The following is a 26,595-nucleotide window of genomic DNA, read 5'->3' as shown; positions in this document are numbered from 1 at the left end:
TTTACCACTTCATCTGGCAGCTCATTCCACACTCCCACCACTCTCCGTATGAAGAAGCCCCCCCTAATGTTCCCTTTAAACTTTTCCCCCTTCATCCTTAACCCATGTCCTCTGTTTGTTTTTCTCCCCTAGCCTCAGAGGAAAAAGCCTGCTTACATTCTCTGTCTATACCGATCATAATTTTATATACCTCTATCAAATCTCCCCTCATTCTTCTACGCTTGAGGGAATATGGTCCTAACCTATTCAACCTTTCTCTGTAACTCAGTTTCTCAAGTCCTGGCAACATCCTTGTAAACCTTCTCTGCACTCTTTCAACTTTATTAATATCCAGCCTGTAATTCGGTGACCAAAACTGTACACAATACTCCAAATGTGGCCTCACCAATGCCTTATACAACCTCACCATAACATTCCAACTCTTATACTCAGTACTTTGATTTATAAAGGCCAATGTACCAAAAGCTCTCTTTACGACCCTATCTACCTGTGACACCACCTTTAGGGAATTTTATATCTGTATTCCCAGATCCCTCTGTTCAACTGCACTCCTCAGTGCCCTACCATTTACCTTGTATGTTCTACCTTGGTTTTCCCTTCCAAAGTGCAATGCCTCACTTTTGTCTGTATTAAACTCCACCTGCCATTTTTCAGCCCATTTTTCCAGCTGGTCCAAATCTCTGCAAGCTTAGCAAACCTTCCTCACTCTCCACTACACCTCCACTCTTTGTATAATCAGCAAATTTGCTGATCCAATTTGCCACATTATCATCCAGATCATTGACATAGATGACAAATAACAATGGACCCAGCACTGATCCCTGTGGCACACCACTAGTCACAGGCCTCCACTCAGAGTAGCAATCCTCCACTACCACTCTCTGGCTTCTCCCATTGAGCCAATGTCTAATCCAGTTTACTACCTCACCATGTATACCTAGTGACTGAGTCTTCCTAACTAAACTCCCATGTGGGACTTTGTCAAAGGCCTTACTGAAGTCCACCTAGACAACATCCACTGCCTTCCCTTCATCCACTTTCCAGGTAACCTCCTCGAAAAACTCTAATAGATTAGTTAAACATGACCTACCATGCACAAAGCCGTGTTGACTCTCCCTAATAAGTCTCTGTCTATCCTAATGCTTGTAGATCCTATCTCTTAGTACTCCTTCCAACAATTTACCTACTACTGACGTTAAACTTACTGGCCTGTAATTTACCAGATTGCTTTTAGAGCCTTTTTTAAACAACAGAAAAATATGAGCTATCCTCCAAACCTCCGGCTCCACACCCGTAGGTACCGACATTTTAAATATATCTGCCAGGTCCCCTGCAATTTCAACACTAGTTTCCTTCAAGGTCCGATGGAATACCCTGCCAGGTCCTGGGGATTTATCTACTCTGATTTGCTTCAAGATAGCAAGCACCTCCTCCTCTTCAATCTGTGTATGTTCCATGACCTCACTACTTGTTTGCCTTATTTCCATTGACTTCATGCCAGGTTCCATAGTAAATATAGATGCAAAAAACCCATTTAAGATCTCCCCCATTTCTTTTGGTTCCATACATAGCCAACAACTCTGATCAATTCCCAACACAGTAGGATTATTTGACAGTGGCCAATTATGCTGCCAACCCACACTTCTTTAGGATGTGAAGCTGAAATGCCACATCCTGAATAAAATCCAGATGGTCGCAGAGGGAACATACAAACTCCATACAACAATGCTGGAGTTCAGTGATGAGTCAAGATCACTGGAGCAGCAAGGCAGCCACTTCTCCATCTGCACTAATGTGCTGCCAGAGTTTCTGAGGAAGATCAGCAGAATACTGTGTTAATCAGAATTCATGAATATTGCAGAAGATAGGAACGAGCAGCAGGTCCATTGAGATTATTCAGTCATTCAATAAGATCATTGCTAATTCTTTGACACAAATCCACTGCAAAAGAGATTCTGGTAATATTCTATGAAGCACAGGCAAAAGGACTAATAACAACATACTCAGTGAAGCACATATTCATAAAATTGGAAGACTTGATAAAAACAATAAATTGTTCAGATGGAGTAAATAAAGATCACCTTTTCTGAGTGCTAAGGAATCCATGTCTATCAAAATACTTATATATCTTGTTACGTTACTGCTGTTTAAACGTAACATGGGTTAACAGTAAAGAATCATGTTCTGGAAGAATTAGAGAACTTTTATTTACAATAAAAAAAACAAACACGTCTTAACCAGCCATGTGTTGGAACATTCTGGCAATCCCACGCATGCTCAGTGCTCTGTCCAATCATGTCTGGCACATTATTGCACTTGATATCACCACATCTTCCCTTCCTTAAAAAGGAAAAAATAATTAACAACATTAATCAAAGCAAATATATCACTCAACACATCTGTATCAGTCTCTCTGTGGGTTTACAAACCCGAGTAGACCTTCTAAGTGTTACACACAGACCCTGTGTTTCCTTGTTATTATATACATGTTTTGTCTCGTCTGCATCAGTTAACTGAATCTATGAAGAATCACATCTTCCTTTTCTTAAAAAGAAAAACAAATAACATTACCAATCTATATCAGCTAATTGAAACTCTGAAGCTGGCTCTTTGCTATTTGAGCCATGACTCTTCTGGTGCTTCTTCTTTTTCTTGTTCTTTTCTGCTTTAAGCATTTCTTCATGCCTCTCAACTAAACTTTTTGGTATATTCTCACATGCATCCTGGTTAGAATCTGGAATTTCAGGTAAACAGTTCCCACTATCCTCCTCAGCAATCTGCTTCCCTGCTTCTCTTTGGACTGCATCTTTCCTAATTCCTTCCTCTTCCATTTGTAATGAAATACGAATCTTCTTTTCTTCATCTAATTCATTCATTAACTGTGTAATCTCTTTTTAATGCTGAGACTTTATCATTTCAATACAATTTCTTAATTCCTTCACTTGTGATTTCACTTATTCCTTATACTGTGCCCATTGTGAATGTTCTTGCTCTAGCTGGTGATTAGACTGAATCCCATATTCCCTCAGTGTCTCTTTCATTATCTCTTGCATTGAAGCAACCTCCTCCTCCCATTGTTTTTTCATATCATCAATTACCTCCTGTTTGGTCATCTCAGAAACTGCAGCCACTGCTTTTATATTCTCCATGTCTGCATTTTCATAAAGCGCATCTATATAAAATTCCTCACGGTCATTTTCAATCACTGCATTTACTTGTTTCATTTCATTTTCCATCTTTCTATTCCTACAAAAGCGTGAAAAATGATTAATCTTACCGCAGTTGTAGCAAATTTTGCCATATGTGCAACACTGATTTGGGCAATGTTCCCACGAACAGTGATCATGACTTTTTTTTCAAATGCCGTCTTGTTCCCTGTCGGTTTTGTCAACTTATTATTATATTTCTTGATATATTTGGACTTTTTTTTTTACAGCATTTAGATTGCAGTTTTCATCAAAAAGCTCTTCAGCCTGTGACATTACGGTCTCAGAAGCTTTGCAGATCACGAAAGCTTCTCCAAAATTTAAATCTTGCTCTCTCAACAGCCTTTCTCTCAGTGCATTATCCCGAATGCCACAAACTAGTCTATCTTTAATAAGAGAGTCTGTGAGCAATCCAAACTGGCACATTCTACTACACTTTCTTAACTCAGTAACATACGGCTCAATTGTTTCAGTAGCACTCTGTGCACATGTGAAGAACTTAAACCGCTCATATGTTAAATTACACCTTGGTATACAAAAAACTTCAAATCTGTCCATTATCAATTTTAGATTGAAATTATCTCCACCTTCAAAAACAAAATTATTATATATCTCTACTGCATCATTCCCGATTACACGGAGCAGAAGTGCAGCTTTGTTTTTTTCCATATTTTCTTCATAATCAGTCGCTGATAAGTACAGTTCAAACTTTTGCTTGAATATCCTCCAATTCTCAGCTACATTGCCAGTCAGCTGAAGGTTAGATGGGGGTTGTAACCATTCCATTTTACCGAGTACAATTCAAACTTCTTTCTTCTTCTCTTTTTTTTCCGATTATCTTCGATTCTTGATTCTCGATTATCCTGTTTTATTCTTCCAGAACCACACCATGTTATATTACTTCTGTTTAAACGTACTATGGGTTAACAGTAAAGAATCATATTCTGGAAGAATTAGAGAACTTTTATTTACATTAATAAACAAACATATCTTAACACAGCCACATGCTGGACCATTCTGGCAGTCCCACGCATGCTCAGTGCTCTGTCCAATCATGTACTGGCACATCATTGCACGTGATATCACCACATATCTGGTCCCTTAGAATACCTTCCAATAACTTGCACACAACTGATGTCAGACTCACCGGCCTTTAACTTCCTGGTTTCTGCACAGATTATTTTTTAAACAGTGGAACAACATTGGCTATTCTTCAATCCTCTGGTACCTCTCCTGTTGCTAAGGATGTTTTAAATACCTGTGCAAGGCACGAGTAATTTCTGTACTTGCCTCCCGTAAGGTCTGAGGAAATACCTTGTCAGGCCATGGGGACTTATCCACACTGATTTGCCTCAGGACAGCAAACATATTCTCCTCTGAAATCTGTGCACGGTCCATGAAGCTGATGCCACTTTGCCTTCCTTTTTATAGACTGTGTCCATCTCTTGAGTGAATCCAGCTGCAAAATAATTATTTAAGATCTCCCTATCTGTTTTGGGTCCACACAATTATTACCATTCTGATCTTCCAGGGAACCAATTTTGTCTGCTGTAATCCTTTTGATCTTAACAATTCTATAGAATCCCTTATGATTATCCTTCAGCTTGTCTGCTAGAACAACTTCATGTTCTTCTGATCTATCTCTTAAGTGTTTTCTTGCATGCCTATGCACCTCCTTTTTTCTCTTAATAGGGGCCTCAATAACTCTTGAAAACCAAGGTTCCCTGTGTTTGTTATCTTTATCTTTTATTCTGACAGGTACCCAATGAGCTTTGTACTCATAAAATTTTGCTTTTGAAGGCCTCCCACTAGGGGAATGGCAATTCTGGAATGGGGGTTGCATAATGAACCAAATTTGATTAGGAAGCTTAAGGTAAAGGAACCCTTAAGAATCAGAGATCATAATATGTTTGAATTCATCCCACAGTTTGAGAAGAAGAAGATGAAATTGAATGTATCAGTACCACAATGGAGTAAAGAGAACTACAGAGGCATGAGAGAGAAGCTGACCAAAGTGGTTTAGAAGGGGACACAAGCAGGGATGACAACAGAATAGCAATGGTTGGAATTGATGTGGGAAATCCAAAAGGTACAAGATAGTTACAAAGAAGCATTCTAAAGGGAGGATGAGGCAACCACGGCTGACAAGGGCAGTCAAAGCTAGCATAAAAGCAAAGACAGAGAGAGAATGTAAAATAGCAAAAATTAGTTGGAAGGTAGAGGATTGGGAAGCTTTTAAAATCAACAGAAGGCAAATATAAAGGCCATAAAGAGAGAAAGGGCAAAATATGTGTGTGAGCTGGCCAATAATATAAATGAGGATTGAAAAAGTTTTTATCAGATATGTGAAGAGTAAAAGAGAGACAAGAGTGGATATCAAACTGATGGAAAATGATGCTAGAGATAGTTACAGGGGACAAAGAGATGGCAGAGGAACTTCATAAGTGTTTTGCATCAGTCTTCACTGTGGCCAGCACTAGCAGAATGCCAGACATGCAAGAGTGTCAGGGACAGAAATGAGTGTTATTGCTGTAACTAAGACAAGCTGCTTGGGAAGTTGAAAATACTGGAAGCCGATAAGTCACTTGGACCCTGAACACCCCAGGGTTCTGAAAGTGAGAGTTGAAGAGATTGTGGAGGCATTAGTAATGATCATTCAATAATCTCTAGGTTCTGGAAAGGTTCCTGGGGACATTTTTTTGTGTGCCATACTCTGCCAGAGCCTCGGCGACCACTTTTTTTTAAGTGGTTGTCTTGGAGGAAAGATTCTGTGAGTGGTCCCCCACGTCCTTCACACAGCGTTGTGTTTTTTTTTATGAGGCCGAGTTGTGAGCTTGACACTCAATCCGGCACAGGTGGAAAGCGTGTCCGGGTGTGACCCGACTGGATTTGAACTCCGGAACCTTCGCTCTGGAGTCCGGTGCTGATGTCACCTGGGGACTAGAAAATAGCAAATGTTACTCCTCTCTGTAAGAAGGGAGGTACAGAAAAATGGGAATTACAGGCAAGTTAGCTTGACTTCAGTGATTGGAAAGATGTTGGCCTCTATTGTTAAGGATTTAGTTCCAGTTAATTGGAGGCACATGATGAAATAGGCCAAAATCAGAATAGTTTTCTAACAGGGAAATCTTGCCTGACAAATCTTTTGCAATTCTTTGAAGAAATGGGCAGGATAGATAAAAGAGATTCAGTGGACGTTGCTTACTTTGATTTTCAAACGGCCCTTGACAAGGTACCACACATGTGGCAGCTTAACAAGGATGTCTCTTTAGAACAAAGATGAGAAAGAATTTCTTTAGCAAAAGGAGATGAATTTGTAGAATTCATTGCCAATGAATAGCTGTGGAGGCCAAGTCATTGATTATATTTAAAGCAGAGGTTGATAGGTTTCTGATTAGAAAGGGTGTTAAAGGGTATGGGCAAAGACTGGAGAATAGGATAGAGAGGTAAATGAATCAATCATGATGGAATGTGAAGCAGATTCAATGGGCCAATGACTGAATTTTGCTACTATGTCTTGTGGCCTTAATATTTGTGGAATAAACAGAAAGTAATGATGGAAATATATATTGTATAATCTGGAAGAAAGGTGCTCTATCGCCATCCACATTTTTTTGTCGATAAAAATGCATCTTTGATCTTCATAATTCTTTATCCTCTGTTGTGTCTTTGACTCTCTGCCTCTGCTATTTGTTTTTGCTCATTATCTTAATCTCCCAGGTAAGGGGAAAATAATGCACATAGAGTACTGTAATTTGAAAATAAAATCCTGTAAGAATACATGCAGAAACTTATTAAAGCAGGATTAGGTGTGGTAAGTTGATGATAATGTACTAGGATGCAATGTTGATAGGCTAACAGATAAGAATCAGTGAGTAGAAATAAATAAGTGATCTTTAGTTTGGCTGGCTGTTCCTAGAAGTGCAACATATGGATCAGTGTTTCGCTCTCAGTTATTTAATAATCCACACTAATGACATAATTGAGGGGACTAAGTGTAATGTTTTAACTTGGATGGGAAGGTGAAAAGGATTTACAAATTCAACAAAGGACATCAACATGTCAAATAGATGCACAAGAAAATCTGAAAACAACCTTTTTGGCATGAATAATATAATATTCTAAAAGATAAAGAGTGGGAAATAGTAACCAGCAGAACTGTTGTGAGATGTGCTTGTTACAAGTTAGCTGACACAGTAAGTTATTAGAAAGCCATTGTGCTTTAATTGTGCTTTTGGGGATTAGTTTATTAGACTTATCCAAATGCTCTAATTATAAGATGCAAAGTGAGATGAAAGCTGGACATATGGTGTCCAGTTCATTTACCTTCATTTAAGAAAAGAAGACACATAGATTTAGGTAATTGCTGGATGAAGCAATGAATGCACTGGATGGAGAGAGGTGTTGTGGAGACTGTGCTATGATCATCAACTAGGAGAAATCCTTCTTGGCTTAACAACAAAAAAAATCCTTAATTATAACCAACCACTTTGTTAGAAGAGATTTTGACATATTGATAGCTAATTTTCTTTAAAAATCCCTAATTAAACAAAAAAAATCATGGAGTAACATAATTCCTTTGGTGACTACCTAAAATTTCACAAATGAAGGATATATCGGTGTTCACCTATTCCAATTCTAACTCTGTGTATTTATCTCTGTATCAGACCAAAGACAAGTTAATACTTGCCCAGAAATTGTGTCCTCATACATAAATCAAGGTGAAAAAATCTTAGTGTGAGAGAAGAATCATTTTATTTGTTTAAGATAAATGTTTAATGCAGGATAGATAGATGCAGTTGGCACTCATACTGAAGCATCTGGCTCACATTCCCGATGGTCTCCTGTAACTGTCAATAGTATAGTCATTTGTATGCCGAGCATTTAATCAACATCGTGCAGATTGGCATCAACTAATGTAGCATCTTTTGCAACCTTTAGTCATGTAATTTTTTTTATAATAAGCATGTAGTCAGCTTTCGGCTGTTGTGACAGTACATGATAGCAGCAAGGAATATGCTGGAAGTGTTATGATATTTTTAAGCAGAGGGATACAGGTTTATATTCCAATTCTTATAAGAAGAAACTTATTAACTGTGAAGAAAAAAAAGAACAGAAATTCTAGTTTATATTTATAGTAAATTCCAGTTAATTAGACAATCAGTGAATCAGTGAACCATATAACCATTACAGCATGGAAACAGGCCATCTTTGCCCTTCTAGTCCCTGCTGAACACTTACTCTCATCTAGTCCCACCGACCTGCACTCAGCCCATAACCCTCCATTCATTTCCTGTCCATATACCTATCCAATTTTACTTTAAATGACAATATCAAACCTGCCTCTACCACTTCTACTGGAAGCTCATTCCACACAGCTACCACTCTCTGAGTAAAGAAATTCCCCCTCATGTTACCCCTGAACTTTTGCCCCCTAACTCTCAACTCATGTCCTCTTGTTTGAATCTCCCCTACTCTCAATTGAAAAAAGCCTATCCATGTCAACTCTATCTATCCTCCTCATAAATTTAAATACCTCTATCAAGTCCCCCCTCAACCTGCTATGCTCCAAATAATAAAGACCTAACTTGTTCAACCTTTCCCTGTAACTTAGGTGCTGAAACCCAGGTAACATTCTGGTCAATCTTCTCTGTACTCTCTCTATTTTGTTGACATCTTTTCTATAATTCGGTGAGCAGAACTGTACACATCAGGGCAGCTTCTTATTTGGGGCAACTCTTAAAGAACAAAAAATAATCGGGAAAATACTTGAGATTCCATTGTATATTTGGGGCACTATGCCACTTAATTTAGCAGGAGACAGTTGCCGAACAGATTCTAACCAGTGTCAGATGTGTGAATATGTGTGGCTGTCAGGTGCAACACCATGTTTAGAGTGAACATTTATTAAATAGGGTCAGTTGCATGTACTTGTGTCCACAAAGTAGCATTTTTTGTCACTGATAGTTGGTGAGAAATAAGCAATAAGATAGTTCAGAACTGTTTTGTTCACTGCAGTTTCAACCATTCAGGCTTAGAGATGCCAGTAATGGCTGGAAGAGAGAAAAAAAACAATTTCACATCTTCAACTAGTTAGAAACTACAAAGATTTTGAAGGTATTGGCATTTATCTTGAATGTTACAATGGAAATGAAGATTTGAGAATGCAATTACCAAAAATTGTATGAAGGCAGTTCATTATCTACACTAGGTTTTGTTTGTTTGCAGTTTATCAAAAGAACAGGGCAGTGTAATTCTTCTGTCAGTAACTATTAGGAACTTATACTCATTTATTTAGTGCTGTAGTAGTATTTATAGTGTTCTAATTGGTACTGTATTTCATTTACATACATAATTTGTTGCTGAATTAAGTGGTATCTTGTCTTTTTATAACTTTTATAACTATTACCATGAAATTTTAGGCTAACTGGGGCAACCACTTAATTGGGCCAAATTGAACTGGCTCCAGTGTACCCCAATTAAATGGAATCAACCGGAATCCGTATATATATATATATATATATAAAGGTATTTTGTTCCAGGCTTCTGAATGTTCACAGAGGCTGTTGAACATTGATGCAGTTACTTGAAAACAAACCAAAATCACTATGAGACTGAGTATGGCAGCTGATACTGTGTGACACACTTCCAAATAACCGAGTATCAAATTGAAATAAGGTACGTTCCATCTTTTATTACAAACCCAGCAGAGACAAATGCTCTTAGAGTGATATTAAAAATCAGCATAACTGAAATAAGTGAAACAAAAAATGAGAGGAATAAAAGTAATTAGTGGTCAACAAAAAAAAAAAAATCCATGTCCCTGGCTGCCTCTAACTAAATAAACTAACTAGGACAAAGTATGAATATGTAACTATATTCATTTGGTTTAACATACCCCAACCCACGTCACAAATTACCATAGCTCCTAAAACCCATAAGGTATATACATGGTTTCTACAAACATGTCCAGAGATATTAATAAGCATTCAATTTTTGCAAAATTTCATTATTGCATTTCATAAACAAGATGCATAACAAGCAACATTTAGTACATTCACATTCAGTGTTTTTCAAAGGAGATCCAAACTTACTTGAACCACTTTCATATTCCAAAAAGCTCCTCCCTGAAACATTCTTTTTTAAGTGATTATTTCCTTTGTCCCTCCTACAGTCTATTTGTCACACCTTTCTCATTTCTTTCCTTCAGCTTCCTCCACTCCTTTTTTGATTATTCCATCTGGTCCACGATCATCTCCTCTAATGAATCATCCCATCATATTCTTGAAAAACCTCTGTTCCAATCGGTTTGCTGAACAACTGTCCCAGCATCTTTCCAATGGACTGCCCTTCTTCCTGTCCTTGCTATTGTGACTCACTCCCTTGTCCTCTCCCCTTGCTGATCATTCCTGAACCCAAAAACTTGCAATTTCTATTCCTTACAACATTTATATGAAAAAAAGACATTGTGAAAATGACATAAACAGCCTAAAGTAACAAGTGGCATTGGTATCCCACGCATGATAGAACACTACTGCTAGGGATCATTGCACAAAAATTTCAATGCCATTTTAACGCACATTTTCAGGCCCATTTCAATCTCTGGGCTATTATTACTTCTTTCATTTTGAGAGATGACAAAGGCTACGATGGTGCACATATTCCCCACATTGGATTGTTTGATAAGTTGAAATGTTATTAAATTATAACATGCTATCGCAACAGTAGTTAACTGGCCATTCCTTCCTACATCTAATGCTATTCTCCACTATATAAATCTTCCAGTTTATTGTCGAAGCATATGAAACCACTGAGTTCCCTCACAATTTGTTTGCTCTCCTTTTTTGGTTCACTAAAGATCACTGCTTGCAATATTAACACATAGTCAGATCCTTTGAAAAAGGCCAAAAAATAGCGGCATGCTGCTTGCACCTGATGAAGTGACAGTGGTTCAACACAGGAGTTCAAATTAGTGCAGTTGGAAACATTTTATTTTCCAACAAGGGAATCATCCTTTTAAGGAAAAATTGATGAGAAAAAAAGATTGATAGAGATAAGCATAGAAGACCTAGCAGACAAGACTGGGACAGGGACCTTAAGGTGAGCAATGCGTATGTCAGGAAGTAGGCCTGACCATTTGGGGGTTGGGGAGGGGGGAATCAAGAGCTTGTAGGTTGGGTATGGGATGAAACCAGGCTGATGTCCTAAAATGCTGCAGGTGGCAGTTAAGTATTTTTCTCCAGGAATGAGTAACTGCTGGGAAGTGTGCAAAAAAGCTTCATCAAACTATTGCTTGGATAACAAAATATTAGTTACAAGGAGTGGTTTGATAAACTTGCATTGTTTTCTCCAAAGCTCAGGAGTTAAGAAGGAACATGATAGAATTATATAAAATTATAGGAGGCAAAGATTAGGCAGGTAGTCAGATACATTCTCATGATGGAAATTTTACATAACACACTGTACAGATTTAATGAGAGAAGAGGAAAGTTTAGTAGAGATTTGTGTTGGAAACATATTACACAGCGAGCGACTCATGGCCGAAATGTGCTACCAGGCTAGGTGGTGGAAGGAGCTATGATAGTGACATGTGCAGACAGGTTAAATTAATTAAAATTCCATGAACAGCACAGACAAGTTGGGCCAAATGGACTGTACAGTTCTATGTCTATGTTGGATATTTTCAGTAATCTTAGTTACTTCAGATTTTCAGCAACTGCTATGATCACATAGTTCCAGCATATATTTTTTTCTGGTTTTCTAGCCCACCTTTATTCATTGATAATCCAGGCAGCTTTGAAAGCAATTTGCCATCTGGACAAAATTGGTCTCAATCCTATCATAGATATTCTCCTTGTTCTTAAACTCTCCTTCCCCATTCTACAAATTAAAACACTTATCATTTTGTCTTTTTATCTGATGTTCCTGTGTTGTCTTTATTTCAAAAATTTATTCATACACAACAGGAGTTCTAACCTTTTTTATGCCATGGACCCCTACCATAAACTGAGCAGTCTGCAGACCCAAGTTTGGGAGCCCTTGGTATACAGAAACTTCAGTGTAATCAGCAGAAATCTTTCTTTATGTTCGTCAAACCATCAAGCAAATACATTATCTTACAATGCATCAAAGTGACTCATGTTTCCTACTTAAACAGTACAACCATGAAGTGTTTGAGAGATTTGGTATGACATTAAAACCCTTGACAAACTTTTATACTTGTGTAGTGAAAAGTGTGTTGACTGGTGCATTATGGCATGGTATGGAAACATTAATCCCTCTGAGTAGAAAATCTTACAAAAAGTACTGGATTTTGTCCAGTATATCACAGGTAAAGCACTGCCAAATATTGTACACACCTACTTGAAGTGTTGCCCAATGAAAGCAGCATCCATCATTAAGTATCCTCTCCACCCAGGCCATGCTCTTTTATCGATGCTCGCATGAGGTAGAAGGTACAAGTAATTCAGCACTCGCAATACCAGGTTCAAGAACAGTTACTACCCCTGAAACCTCAGGTTCCTGAATAAAATCTATTGAACTCATTTATTGAGATGTTCATACAGCCAATGACCTCACTTTAAGGACTTTTTATCTTGTTGGTTCATGTTCTCGTTATTTACTGCAATTTATTTATATTTGCATTTGCACAGTTTGTTGTCTTCTATGCTCTTGCTCTTTCATTGATCCTGTTCACATTTACTGTTCTATAGATTTGTTGACTATGAGCAGGAAAAAGAATCTCAGAGTTGTATGTGGTGACATGTATGATAATAAATTTTATTTTGAACTTTGATATACAGCCTCCATAGTGTCCACTTAAAATGTTAACACTCTGTCCTGCAGACTTTCCAATGTTAATATGACCTTTCCAAGGAGCAGTTCCAGTACAATATCAATGCATTCACTCTAAGAATAGTACTTCAGATGTCATCTGACCATGATCTTGCATTATCAAACCTTCCTCTTGTAAATGTAAGAAAGATATATATATAGGTAATGTTGCAATAGTTTTATCTCTTACTCTACAGTTTAGTGATCAATTTAAGTGGAGGTCTGGGGCTCCCTGAAGCACCATTTCACTAGTTTCCCACCATTTAATGAAATCCTTGAAACTATCCTTTTGTTCTGCAATTCCAAATGGATGACCCCACATTTATTATAGTGAAATACTCTGCTACACTTTTGTCCACTTATTTAATCCATCAGTACAGATTGTAATTTAATCATACCAACAAATTGTGTCAGCAGCAAAATTGAATAGATATTCTATTCTGTTTACTAAGTTATTTATTAATGTAATGAAAGACTGAATCCCCAGTATAATTCCCAACACCAGTAACCCCAATTTCTAAGTCCAATACAAATCTCTGATTTTGACAGTCAAACCAATTGATTGATCATGTCAATCATTTAATTTAGTCATTTACAGGATTTTGGCATCCAAAATTGCACACAGTTGAGTGGTTTGCCGAGTTATTTCAAATGGTTGTTAAGAATTGGCCATATTATAAACTTTTATAGTTGCAGTTAAGTTGATTGTGAAGAATAATTGATCATACATAGTTTCTAACATGCATCAGCTCACTTTCAGGGTCACTATTACCATTGCCCTCTTTTTAATTTATGGTCTAATCTCTTACTTAAGTACATGTTCCCCAATTGCCATGTTGAGATTCAAACTCCCACCTCAATAGTTTAGTTCTCTGGATGCAAACTATTAAATTATTTGCACCAACCTTTAATACTATGCATTTTAATTTTAGCTGACATCTCTTACATATATAACCATAACCATATAACAATCACAGCATGGAAACAGCCCATCTTGGCCCTCCTAGTCCGTGCTGAACTCTTAATCTCACCTAGTCCCACCTACCCGCACTCAGCCTGTAACCCTTTCCTGATAACCCGTAAGGTTATGGGTTATGGGTTAAGTGAATTCACTCATGAGGTTACATCATAACCCCACTCCTTTCCTGTCCATATACCTATCCAATTTTACCTTAAATGACACAACTGAACTGGCCTCTACTACTTCTACAGGAAGCTCATTCCACACAGCTATCATTCTCTGAGTAAAGAAATACCCCCTCGTGTTTCCCTTAAACTTCTGCCCCCTAACTCTCAAATCATGTCCTCTTGTTTGAATCTCCCCTACTCTCAATGGAAACAGCCTATTCACGTCAACTCTATCTATCCCTTGCAAAATTTTAAATACCTCGATCAAATCCCCCCTCAACCTTCTACACTCCAATGAATAGAGACCTAACTTGTTCAACCTTTCTCTGTAACTTAAGTGCTGAAACCCAGGTAACATCCTAGTAAATCGTCTTTGCACTCTCTCTAATTTATTGATATCTTTCCTATAATTCGGTGACCAGAATATAGACATAGAATGCCTCATGGGAATCCGAATGAATTATAGCTAGAGACGTTTACCTAACTCCCACTTTAGTTATATCCCCAAAAATTTTATTCAGTTTGATTGATGACTTCTTCGTAACAAATTCATGTTTTTTACTCTTTAATCAGCTCAGATTTCTCCAAGAATTTAATTATATTGTCTTTAATTGAATGTTGCAGTAACTTCTCTATCACAGATGTAAGATTGACACATCTTTAATATTCTGATTTTTCTCACTCTTTTGTTACATTTTCAATTTTCCAGTCCAAAGAGCAATCCTTACATCATGAGAGTTTGGAAGATTATGGATAGAGTACTCACATGTTTTGTAAATGTTGCTTTATCACTGATTACATTAATTAGTAACTAAAGATTAGTCATAGCTTTTTCTTGTGATATTTGCTTAAAAATCTGAATTCCAGAAATTGATCTGTTATTTTAGTTGTTTGGAGATATTTTGAGCTATCTTGTATGTTAGGATAAGGAATAAATGATTTAGAAGGGATCTCAGGAAGATTTTTTTTCACCAGAAAGATGATTGGAATCTGGAATACTCTGCCTGAGAGTATAATGGGGACAGAGGATCACACATTATTTCAAAAATTATTCAGTCAGATGTTTGAATCACCAAAGCACTCTTTTAATTAATGAGTGAGAGAGCAGCATTGTTGCAGGATGGCAGCCATTTGAAAGAAACAAGCCATGTCAGCAGTGAATCATTCTTTGAATTAGCGAGTGAGAGAGTGGCATTATTGCAGGACAGGAGCTATTTGGAATGAAAAAGTCTGTTGGGTGTAGGTTTTATTTGAACAAATAAAAAGAAGGGGGGAGCGGCTATTGTTGAAGTGGGTCAGTTTTGGATTGGACAGGCATTGGTTCAAGAGGCTTTAGCAAGAACATACAGAAGCTAAGGGGGCTGAATCATTAGTTATTCATTTTGATTCTGGAACTTGGGCTTGAGCAGTTGAAGCCAAAGATATAACAAGGTCAGAGAGGGGAGGCTGAGTAAGAGACCTAGGTGAACTCAAAGGTTTCAGGGAGAAAACAGAAAGTGCAGGGATCCAGAGAAAGGTAGATGTCTCGGCCAGTAAAGACAGGCAGGAAAAAAGTATTAGATATGATAGGATGGATAGTTTTTTTAGTGTGTTCATTTTAATGTGAGGAGTATTATGGTAAAGGTGATGAATTAGAGCATGGATCAATACATGGAATGTTGTGACCATTACAGAGACTTGGTTGAGAGAGGGACAGGAATCCAGGCATGGGGGTTTAATATCCTATGGTTTCAATGTTTTATAACAGATAGAGAGGGAGGTAAAACAAATGGGGGAATTAAACTACTAATCAGGGACAATATCACAGCTGCACACAAAGGGGCATAACAGAGGGTTAATTCACTGACTCTGTATGGGTAGAACCCAAAAATATGAATGATGCAATTACTCTGATGGATTGCCCTACAGACCCCCCAGGAGCTACTGGGACATTGAGGAACAAATATGCGGGTAGATTAAAGAAAGAAAAGATTGAACAAGTTAGGTCTTTATTCTTTGGAGCATAGAAAGTTGAGGGGGGACTTGATAGAGGTATTTAAAATTATGAGGGGTATAGATAGAGTTGACGTGGATAGGCTTTTTCCATTGAGAGTAGGGGAGATTCAAACAAGAGGACATGAGTTGAGAGTCGGGGGGGCAAAAGTTTAAGGGTAACACGAGGGGGAATTTCTTTACTCAGAGAGTGGTAGCTGTGGGGAACGAGATTCCAGTAAACGTAGTGGAGGCAGGTTCGGTATTGTCATTTAAAAAAAAATTGGATAGGTATATGGACAGGAAAGGAATGGAGGGTATGGGCTGAGTGCGGGTCAGTGGGACTAGGTGAGAGTAAACATTTGGCACAGACTAAAAGGGCCGAGATGGCCTGCTTCCATGCTGTAATTGTTATATGGTTATATGGTAAAAAACAATAGGGCTGTTTTCATAGAGAAACTTTAATTTCATAAATATAAACTAGTACCTTCTTAGTGCAGGTGGATTAGATGAGGAAGAACTTATTATATGCATCCAGGACAGTTCCTTAAATCAGAATGTAGATAGTCCACAAGAGGAGGTGCTGTACTGGATCTGATGTTGGGCGATAATCTTGACCAACATTTCCATCGGTGAGCAATTTAGGAAGAGTGACCAAAACTCCTTAAGTTATAAGATATTGTCAATAAGGATGTACAGACCTTGTGAAAACGTATTAAACTGGAGCAGGACAAATTATGAGAACATTAGAGAGGAACTAGAGAGAGTTAATTGGAAACAGCTGTTCTTGAGCAAGTCCACATCTGACAAGTGGAGGATGTTTAAAGCTCAACTGCACAGAGTACAAGATAGGTTGGTCCAGTCAGAAGGAAGGACAAGGAAATCAATGTAAGAGAATCTTGGATGTCAAGAGAGATGATTAATTTAGTCAAGAAGAAAAAGAAGTGTGGAAAGCTTAGGAAGCTAGAATCTAATAAAGCCCTGGAGCATTATAAAGAAGCCAGAAAAGAACTCAGGAAAGGAATTAGGAAAAGCCAGGTGGGGCCATGGAAAGTTATTGGCAAGTAGGATTAAAAAGAACCCCAGGCATTCTATACATGCATCAGGAGCAAGAGGATAACTCGGGAAAGTAGGGACCACTCAACAATGAAGGAAGGGGAAATATTCGGTTGAATGTGAGTAGGTCTTACTGTGTTCCTTACTTCAGTATTTACCAAGGAGCAGGACGTGGAGTACAGGGAGATCAGTTTTGAGAGTATTAACATGCTGGACCATTTTAAAGTAAAGGAGGAAGTACTGCTGGGTCTCTTACAAAGCATTAAGGTGGATGAGTCCCTTGGGCCTGCTGGGATATACTCTGATTGTTGAGAGAGACAAGTGAAGAGATTGCTTCATCAATCTCTTGAGTCTGAGTCTGACATCAGTCTAAGAGAAGTTACTGGAGAGCATTCTTATCGATAAAATTTAGGAGCATTTTGAAAAGCAATGGCCTAATTAGAGAGAGTCAGAATGGTTCTGTGCAGGTTCAGGTTATGCCTTGTGAACTTGATTGCGTATTTTGATGAGATGATGAGGATGATTGATGAAGGTAGAGCTGTGGATGTTGTCTACATAGATTTTAGTAAGGCCTTTGACAAGATCTCCCATGATTCAGATACATGACATCAATGGTGAATTACTTGTTTGGATTCATAATTTGTTTGCCCATAGAAAATAGAGAGTGGTGATCAAAGGGATTTAGTCTAGCTGGAGGAGTGGTGTTCTGCAGGCATCTGTACTGGGACCTTTGCTGTTTGTGATGTATATCAACGAACTGGATGAAAATGTTGATGTTTGGGTTAGAAAGGCTGTTGATGACCTAAAGATTAGTGGTGTTGTGGATAGCTTAGATGACTGGCACAGAATACAGTAGGATATAGATCAACTGCAGAATCAAAGTCAGGTTTAATAACACCAGCATATGTCGTGAAATTTGTTGATTTTGCAGCAGCAGTACAATGCAATACATAATATAGAGAATAAAAACATGAATTACAGTAAGTATATATATTAAATAATTAAATTTAATCAGTAGTGCATAAATATAAACTTAAAAAAGTAGTGAGTTAGTGAATATAGGTTCAAAGTCCATTCAGAAATCAGATGGCAGAGTGGAAGAAGCTGTTCCTGAGTTGCTCAGTGTATGCCTTCATGCTTCTGTACCTCATTCTTGGGGGTAGCAATGAGAATAAGGTATAAACTGAGTGATGGGGGTCCTTAATGATTGAAGCTGCCATTTTGAGGCATCGTTCCTTGAAGAAGTACTGGGTACTGCAGAAGCTTAGTGCTCATGATGAAGTTGACTAAGTTTACAGCTCTCTGCAGCTTACTTCAACCCTGTGCAGTCATACACACCCCCCCCCACCCCATACCAGACGGTGATGCAGCCAATTAGAATGCTCTCCATTGTTCATCTGTAGAAATTTTTGAGTGTTTTGAAAGACATCCCAAATCTTCAGAAACTCCTCATGAAATATACCCATTGTTGTGCCTTCTTTATAGTTGCATTGATATGTTGAGGCTGGATACTGACACCAAGTATTAAAAATCACTCACTATTTCCAGTAACCAGATGGAGAAATGGCACGTGGAGTTTAACCTGGCCAAATGTGAAGCATTGCACCTTGGTAGGTCAGATGTAAAGAGAGAGTAGAGGAAACTTGTTCATGAGCAGAGGAAACCTGGGGTCCAAGTTCATACCTCCCTGAAAGTGGCTACACGACTGGTTGGGTGGTTAAGATGGCATAAGGCATACTTGCCTTTATCAGTTGAGGCACTGAGTTCAAAAGTCAGGAAGTTATATTGCAGCTTTCTAAAACTCTAGTTAGGCCAAATCTGCAGTATAGCATACAGTTCTGGTCACCTCATTATAGGAAACATGTTTGGAACTTATAAAGGGTGCAGAAGTGGTTTGCCAGGTTGCTGCTTTGATTAGAGGCTACGAGCTATAACTGGCGGTTGGACAAAAGTGGGTTGTTTTCTCTGGAATAGTAGTGGCTGTGGGGAGAGCTGAGAGAGGACTGTAAAATTATGAGAGGCATACATAGAATAGACAGACAGTATCTTCTTTTCCCAGGGTTGAAATGTTTTATGCCAGAGGACATGCATTAAAGTGAGAGGGTAATTTTAAAGGTGATGTTAAAGGCAAGTTCTTTACACAGAGCATGGTGGGTGCCTGAAATACACTGCCTGGGGTGGTGGTAGGTGTAGATACACTGAAGATTATTAAGAGACTAGAAAGGCACATGAATATGAACAACATGGAGGGATATGGACATTGTGCAGGCATAAAGGATGAGTTTAGTTGGCCATTTGATTGCTAATTTATTTGGGACAATGTTGTGGGCTAAAGGGTCTATTCTGTGCTGTACAAGTGGGCACAGCATTAGGATAGGAGGAAGACACTTTAGAACAGATATGAGGAGATTTTTTTTCTAGCTAGAGTGTGGTGAATCTGTAGAATTCATTGCCACAGATAGCTATGTAGGTCCAGTCATTATTTATATTTAAAGTGGAGGTTGGTAAGTTCTTGATTAGTTAGGGTGTTCAAGGTTCAAAGAGAAGAAGGGAGAATAGGGTTGAGAGGGGTAATAAATCAGCCATGATGAAATGGCAGAGCAGATGTGATGGGCCAAGTGGCCTAATTCTGCTCCAATGTCCTATGGTCTAAGATTGCCATTGCCTTGCTGTAAACAGCTGGAAGACTCCTTCCTTTCTCTTTAAATCCACGTGGATTTCTTGATGACCTACAAGAAATTATAAACTATGTGGGCTGGCTTCCAACTGCTGGCCAAAGATCAGTCTGTGATCTAAGAGCAACATCTTTTTGCTGATGTTGGAAAACTGAAATTTAAAAAGTCTGAATTATTGCAAATTGTTGCAGGTAAAGTTACATCAGTGGAGTGAGAAATAATGTTCCCAGATCACTGATGGATAACTTCATTTGAGCACTATGGGGTAGTGTGGTTGCTTCATTCAAGAAGTTAGGAAACACAGTTTTATTCAAGCATAAAGGTTTCAATCATAACATGAGCTCAGTTTAGCTCAAACAGCATTATTCTAGGTCACTTCTAGGCCTGAGCTAGTTTACCCCCTATAATGATCTTTTTATTAGTACTACATAAGCTGATATCATTCCATGAACAGATCTTCAGCCAAGGTTTACTTTCATCCTTTGCAACACTGCAATTCTGCTGTCCATTCAGCCCCCTGGTATCCAAAACACTGATCCCGATCTGTTGCCATCTCCCCAGGGGGAAAAAATGCATTTGGCAATTCCCTTTTTCAATCTAAGCACTGAGTTCAGGAGATGGGAAGTTATATTTATAGAATTCTGGTTGGGTGGCATCTGAACCAATTCTAGTCATCCCATAGTAGAAAGCATGTGAAGGCTTTGATAGTGCAGAAGAGATTTACCAAGATGTTGTCTAAATTAGCGGGTAGATGTATGGGCCATGGTTGGACAGATTGGAGTTGTTTTCTCTGGAATGCTGTAGGCTGAGGGGAGACCTGATGTAAGTTTATAAAATCATAAGAGGCATAGATAAAGAATCTTTTTTGCCTGGGTTAAAATGTCTATTACCTGAGAGCATGGATTTAAGTGAGACAGAGAAAGTTCAAAGGTAATGTGTGGTGCAAGGTTTTTTAAACAGTGTGGTGGATTCCTAGAATATGCTGGCAGGGGGTGGTGGTTGAGCCAAATGTGATAGAGGCGTTAATGAGGTACTTAGAAAGGCACTTGATTGTGCAGGGATATAAACCATTTGCAGGCAGAAGTGATTTGTGCAATTAAACGTCACTAAATTAATAAGTTCAGCAGAACACCATGGGCCAAAGGGCTTATTTCAATGCTATACTATTTTATGTTCTACAGTGTTAGCTTGCATTAAGTTTGAAAAGAGTAAAAAAAAACTTCGAAGTCGAGTTTAAAGTTTATCGGAGGTGGGAGTAATTATTGTTAAGGAATTCCTGTGTAAAGAGCTGAAGCAGAAATTGCAACAAGCTTGTAAATGGACAATGTATTTGAAATTTAATAACAAATGTTTAATAATAAACTAAACACAGCATCAATGCATTAAGAAACAGAAAAAAATGGATTACCTAAAGGGATGGCATAACAATACATTTTCCTTATACTCTAAGCTCCCTGTAGATTAAACTGCCTCCCCAGTTAGAACAGGATTTAAATGTAGCCTAGACATGGGCTTTAGGGACATAGATCATTGATCGACTTTTAATGCATGCAAACTAGCAGAGTATTTCATCTCAGGGTAATAAAATAATGGTCTCTAGCTCACTACGTAAAAGAACGCCTTATGATAATCAAACTAAGAATGTTATTTGAAGGTCACAATGGAAGAATCAGGAATCCACACTTCTTTATTCAGATAATAGTGGAAGGAAATGAATAGTTAGTAATGAGTAATACAGGAAGCAAATGATAGGGAGAAGCATTGTTCTTGATGCTCATTTAGCACAATTGTAATTGGTGGATTTAATCTGAAATGCTGCTTAATTCAGCCTCATCGAACTAAATAGAATGATTTGTGTTGGTTGTGCATTTGGTTGGTGCAATTCATCTATATGGCTTCAGAAGAGGAAGATATGCTTATTTTTTTCCCCAAGCAACATTTATTTCTTTTTATGGGAAGTCAGAAGTTGACTGTACTGATGTATATGCATAAAAGTCTGAGTGAGTTTGATCAGGTTTCAGATTAAAGTAGAATACAATTTTGAAGGAGATGGGACTGTGGAAAAGGCACAGGGACTAAATATTTTATTACTTATTAAGCCAATCATTTCAGGAATTGAAATGGAAAAATGGACTTCATGGAAATATTTAATATGCATATAAGAGCATAAGAAATAGGAGCAGGAGTAGACCATCTAGCCTGTCAAGCCTGCTCCGTCATTCAATAAGGTCATGGCGGATCTGGCAATGGACTCATCTCCACTTACCCACCTTTTCCCCATAACCCTTAATTCCCCTACTATACAAAAACCTTGTCTTAAATATATTTACTGAGGTAGACTCCACTGCTTGATGGGCAGAGAATTCCACAAGTTCACCACCCTCTGGGAAAAGCAGTTCCTCCTCATCTCTATCCTAAATCTGCTCCTCCAAATATTGAAGACATGTCCTCTAGACTCACCTATCAGTGGAGACAACTTTCCTGCCTCTATCTTATCTATCCCTTTCAAAATGTTGGATGTTTCTATAAGATCCCCTCTCATTCTTCCGAATTTCAGCAAGTGCACTCTTTGTTTCTGGACTCTGGATCAGGTTGAAGAATGTCAATTTTAGTTGGTTGCCCCATGCCTGATTCCTCTTCCCCTCCTCGCAAAGTATGTTTACTGCTCACACCAGTTTGTTGGCTTATTATTACAAGTGTGGCTGCTGATTTGACAATCTGTTCCTAATTGCAACCAATGTCACTTAAAAGGGACTTGAACAGTAACTGCAGGCTTTATAACTGGAAATAAAGTGGACCAATGAGAAAACAAGCAGAAAGATTTACTGATACCTCACAGGAGATGAGTGGATGAAAGAAGGGACATTTTTTTTAGGCTCAAGAAGCCAGTGAAACTTCTTGTAAGATTGCAGTGGATGGAGGATGTAAAGATAATAAAGACAAGAATATTGATCTAGGTTATTAAGTCAGTTCTGGAAGATTTCTAATGATTTGATGAGAGTAAATACATTGTTCAAATGACTTGCCATTGAAACTACACTGTACAATACACTTGCCAGTGTGGAGCTAGTGCATTATACTTTACCTCATATATTTTACCCAGTGGCTCCAGCAAATCCCAGAAACAACATTCTCATTCCCCAATTCCCCACTCAGCCTCTCTACCTCTGTCCCTCTCTCTTTCTCTCCCCATCTCCCTTTCTCATATATATAAATATATAGAAAGAGAGAGAGAGAGAGAGATTTGCTATTGAGACTCATCTGTATTTCAATGATGAAGTCAACTGATGAAGTCCAGAAGAGATCTGTGAGGAATGCATGCAAGGTATGAAAAATGGCCCAGACAGTTCAGGGTCTTATTATTGACCTGTGATTTTGCAGGCTGGCATTGTTTAGTACAAATAAGTTGTTTGAAGGTATATGTTAATTGGAGTTTCAGTGCATGGTTCATTTTCTCCTTTGCTTCAGTGAATAAGTCTACAATTCCTTGGAGCTCAGCTTCTGAATAAGGGCATACACTGGGATTGCTTGCCTATTGCAGCATGATGAATGATGTTTTAGTGACCTTGATTCTGATTTGGAGGCAACATACGTGGGCTAGTTTCCATTTCAGGCTGCAGATAAAGGCAACTTCATCATGATGTGGACGTCTTCAGCTTGGAAAATAGTTGCAGAAAAGAAGGAAGTGTAGGAAAATTAACTTGACATTTTCTTCTTGCCAGGCTTGTCCATGATGAATTCTTGCAAAAGAGACATCAGCAACTGCAATCAGGTGATATAGTACAGGGGAAGAAAGATGTGAGGAGAGTTTGTTTCAGTGGTCTCAGTTCTGCTGCAGACCAAGACTTCAGCAAAGATTGTCTAGGTAATAGATTGACCTTATCCTCTATGTGAATCTGTTTGTCATCTTCCAGTTCCCTCCTGCTGCCTTCTTTTATATGTTCAAGTTGCCTTCCAAAATTGCAGGAGGTATGTCAGTGAATGTCACAAAAAAAATATTTGGGTGATGTGACTGTTGATTTGAAAACCATTTGTAACAAGTATTTGTAACAACTATAAGCTGCAAGTGTGTGGATCGCAACAGAAGTGAATCTGCAATGATGTGGTGATCTATGTGAAAACTAGATAAGAACAGTAATTAATAGAGATCTGTCATAGCTAAGTTATGGGTTTTTGATTAATCGATCATTGTTTGATGATATCAGTACAATTGAAAGATATGGCGGTTGATGCATTTGACATCTCCCACACCAATTTTCTGAAGCCATTGAATGATTTGCGAACTGCATACAGCTCCTTGTCATTCGCCATGGATCTCTATACTATTCTACTGCTCCACATACCTCTTCACAAACTCCATTAGCACCCTGTACAGAACATGTTCAGTAAGTCTCCTGGCCTCCTGTGAATAAAGGGCATCTTTTTCCCTTTATGCCTCCTCCGTTATGGTTTCTAGTGTTCTGTTCAGAGTCCTTGAAACCCACTGTCTCCTATATTGTGTAATACTTTGTTGGACCTCCAGCACCCAGCGTATGCACTTTTCTCACTGTTACCACTGTCACCATCAGGTAGGAGGTACAGAAGCCTGAAGGAACACACTCAGCAATTCAGGAACAGCTTCTTCCCCTCTGCCATCCGATTCCTAAATGGACATTGAACCCTTGGACACTACCTCACTTTTTTTTAATATATACTATTTCTGGTTTTTACACAGTTTTTAATCTATTCAATATACATATACTGTATAAAGTATACTGAATAAGATCTGTTTATTTATTTATCTATCTATCTATCTATCTATATTCTTGTCCAGTGTGAACTCCTGGCTGTCCGTGTCTATTTCTCACACTGAACGCGATGAGCTCCTATTATAGGCACCATCTTTAATGAACAATGAAGCTAACTTAAGAATATACATGTATTAGAATATGATGCACCCCACAATATAATTACAATCATATTAAAAAATAAACAGAAGTATCTACATTAAATAGAGTATATAAATGACATATACATATTTACATATCCCTATAAAGAAATGAAATATTCCACTGTGTATAGTGAAGAAGGCACCATAAAGCCAAACCATGTGCAACAGCTCAGTTTGGGACCCAACAGATCCCATAGAACTGCTAAGAGATGGCAGCATGAAGCAGCAGAACACACAACAAAATCACACACTTAGTTAAATACAAATAAAGAAAGAAAGTGAAGTAAACGTTGGTATCTGAGTAGCAATTTGAGGGAAATAGTGGGTTAATTATGAGAATATACTGGTGGTATCTGTGTACACTCACCACAATGATGGCAGAATGACAAAGCCATGTTTCTGTGTGTGTGAATGCACACATGGTAGGAGAGCATCTACAGAGTGCTCTTTGTCATATTACCTCTCTCTTCTCCTGTGGTGATGGTGCTTGGCAGCTGAGACAGATAGACTGCAGTAACATTTCCTTTCCCTCCTTTAGGATGGACACAGAACTTGAAGGGTTGAAGCTCCAGGTACCACCACGTCTCTCGGGCATTATGGTCCTTCAGTGTATGAATCCATTTTAGTGCTCTGCGGTCTATGTAAAGGTCAAATTTCCTGCAAAGGAGATAGTAACAGATTCCGTCAAAGGCCAACAATGGCCAGATACTCTTTTTCAATAGACAATAGACAATAGGTGCAGAAGTAGACCATTCGGCCCTTTGAGCCTGCACTGCCATTCTGAGATCATGGCTGATCATCTACTATCAATACCCGGTTTCTGCCTTTCTCGATGGTGGAATAGGGCTGGTTTCCCTTGGGAGGAGTTTTTGACTTAGGACAGATTGCTCTTCTCCAAGTTCTTCTGTGAGCCCTGCTCCTATGCTCACTCCTGAGGCATCCATGTGGACAAGAAAGCATTTGTCAAAGTCTGAGCTCATGTGGGCTTTAAAGGCTTGAAAAGCATTTTCATACTCACTTGTTCACATCATTGGGTTGCTACATGTTTACCAGCAAGATTAGTCAGAGGAGTAGCTGAAGTGCCAAGTTGGAGAATGAATCTGCGATATCACCCGAACAGACCCAGGGAGAACTTAATGTCCTTCTTGGTGTGAGATCAAGGACAATTGTAGATTGCTTCCACTTTGTCCCCTGTGCTCAAACCTCTCCATATCCCAATTGCTAGCCAAGTAATTTGGTTTCCCTTTTGCTCACTCACATTTTTCTAGATTGAGTGTGAGGCTGCCAGCATGAATATTCCACAGGATGCAGTGCAGATGGTCCAGACACCGACATGGCTGGCTCTAGACAACCATATCATCTCAGTAGGCCACACTGCAGTCCTCACAGACTTGGAGCACCCAAACCATCAGCTGCTGGAAAATTGCTGGTGCACAATGAAGACCAAAGGCATTAGAGTGAACTGAAGGAAACTCAGGGTGTGCAAAAGTCAACGAAGGTTTTTGACTGGTCATCCAGGGAAACCTGCCAATAGCTATTGCAAGATCCAGTGTAGTAATGTAGTTTGCTCGTCCAGTCCTTTCTAGCATGTCATTAATGCGAGGCATCAAAAAAAGAAATGCTATTCAACTTCCAGAAATTAAAGCATTCATTCAGGGTGCCATTCTTCTTGGGCAGTAACGATAGGATGGCTGCACTCACTATTTGCAGGTTTAATGACTCCCAGCTCCAGCATGGTCTGATTCCCATCTTTCAGGGTCCCACAAGTTGCTCTGTCACTCTGTAGCAGTGTTGG

The sequence above is a fragment of the Hypanus sabinus genome, chromosome 3 (assembly GCF_030144855.1).
Source record: "Hypanus sabinus isolate sHypSab1 chromosome 3, sHypSab1.hap1, whole genome shotgun sequence".
Taxonomy (NCBI): domain Eukaryota; kingdom Metazoa; phylum Chordata; class Chondrichthyes; order Myliobatiformes; family Dasyatidae; genus Hypanus; species Hypanus sabinus.
Note: the sequence above shows the minus strand (reverse complement) of the source record.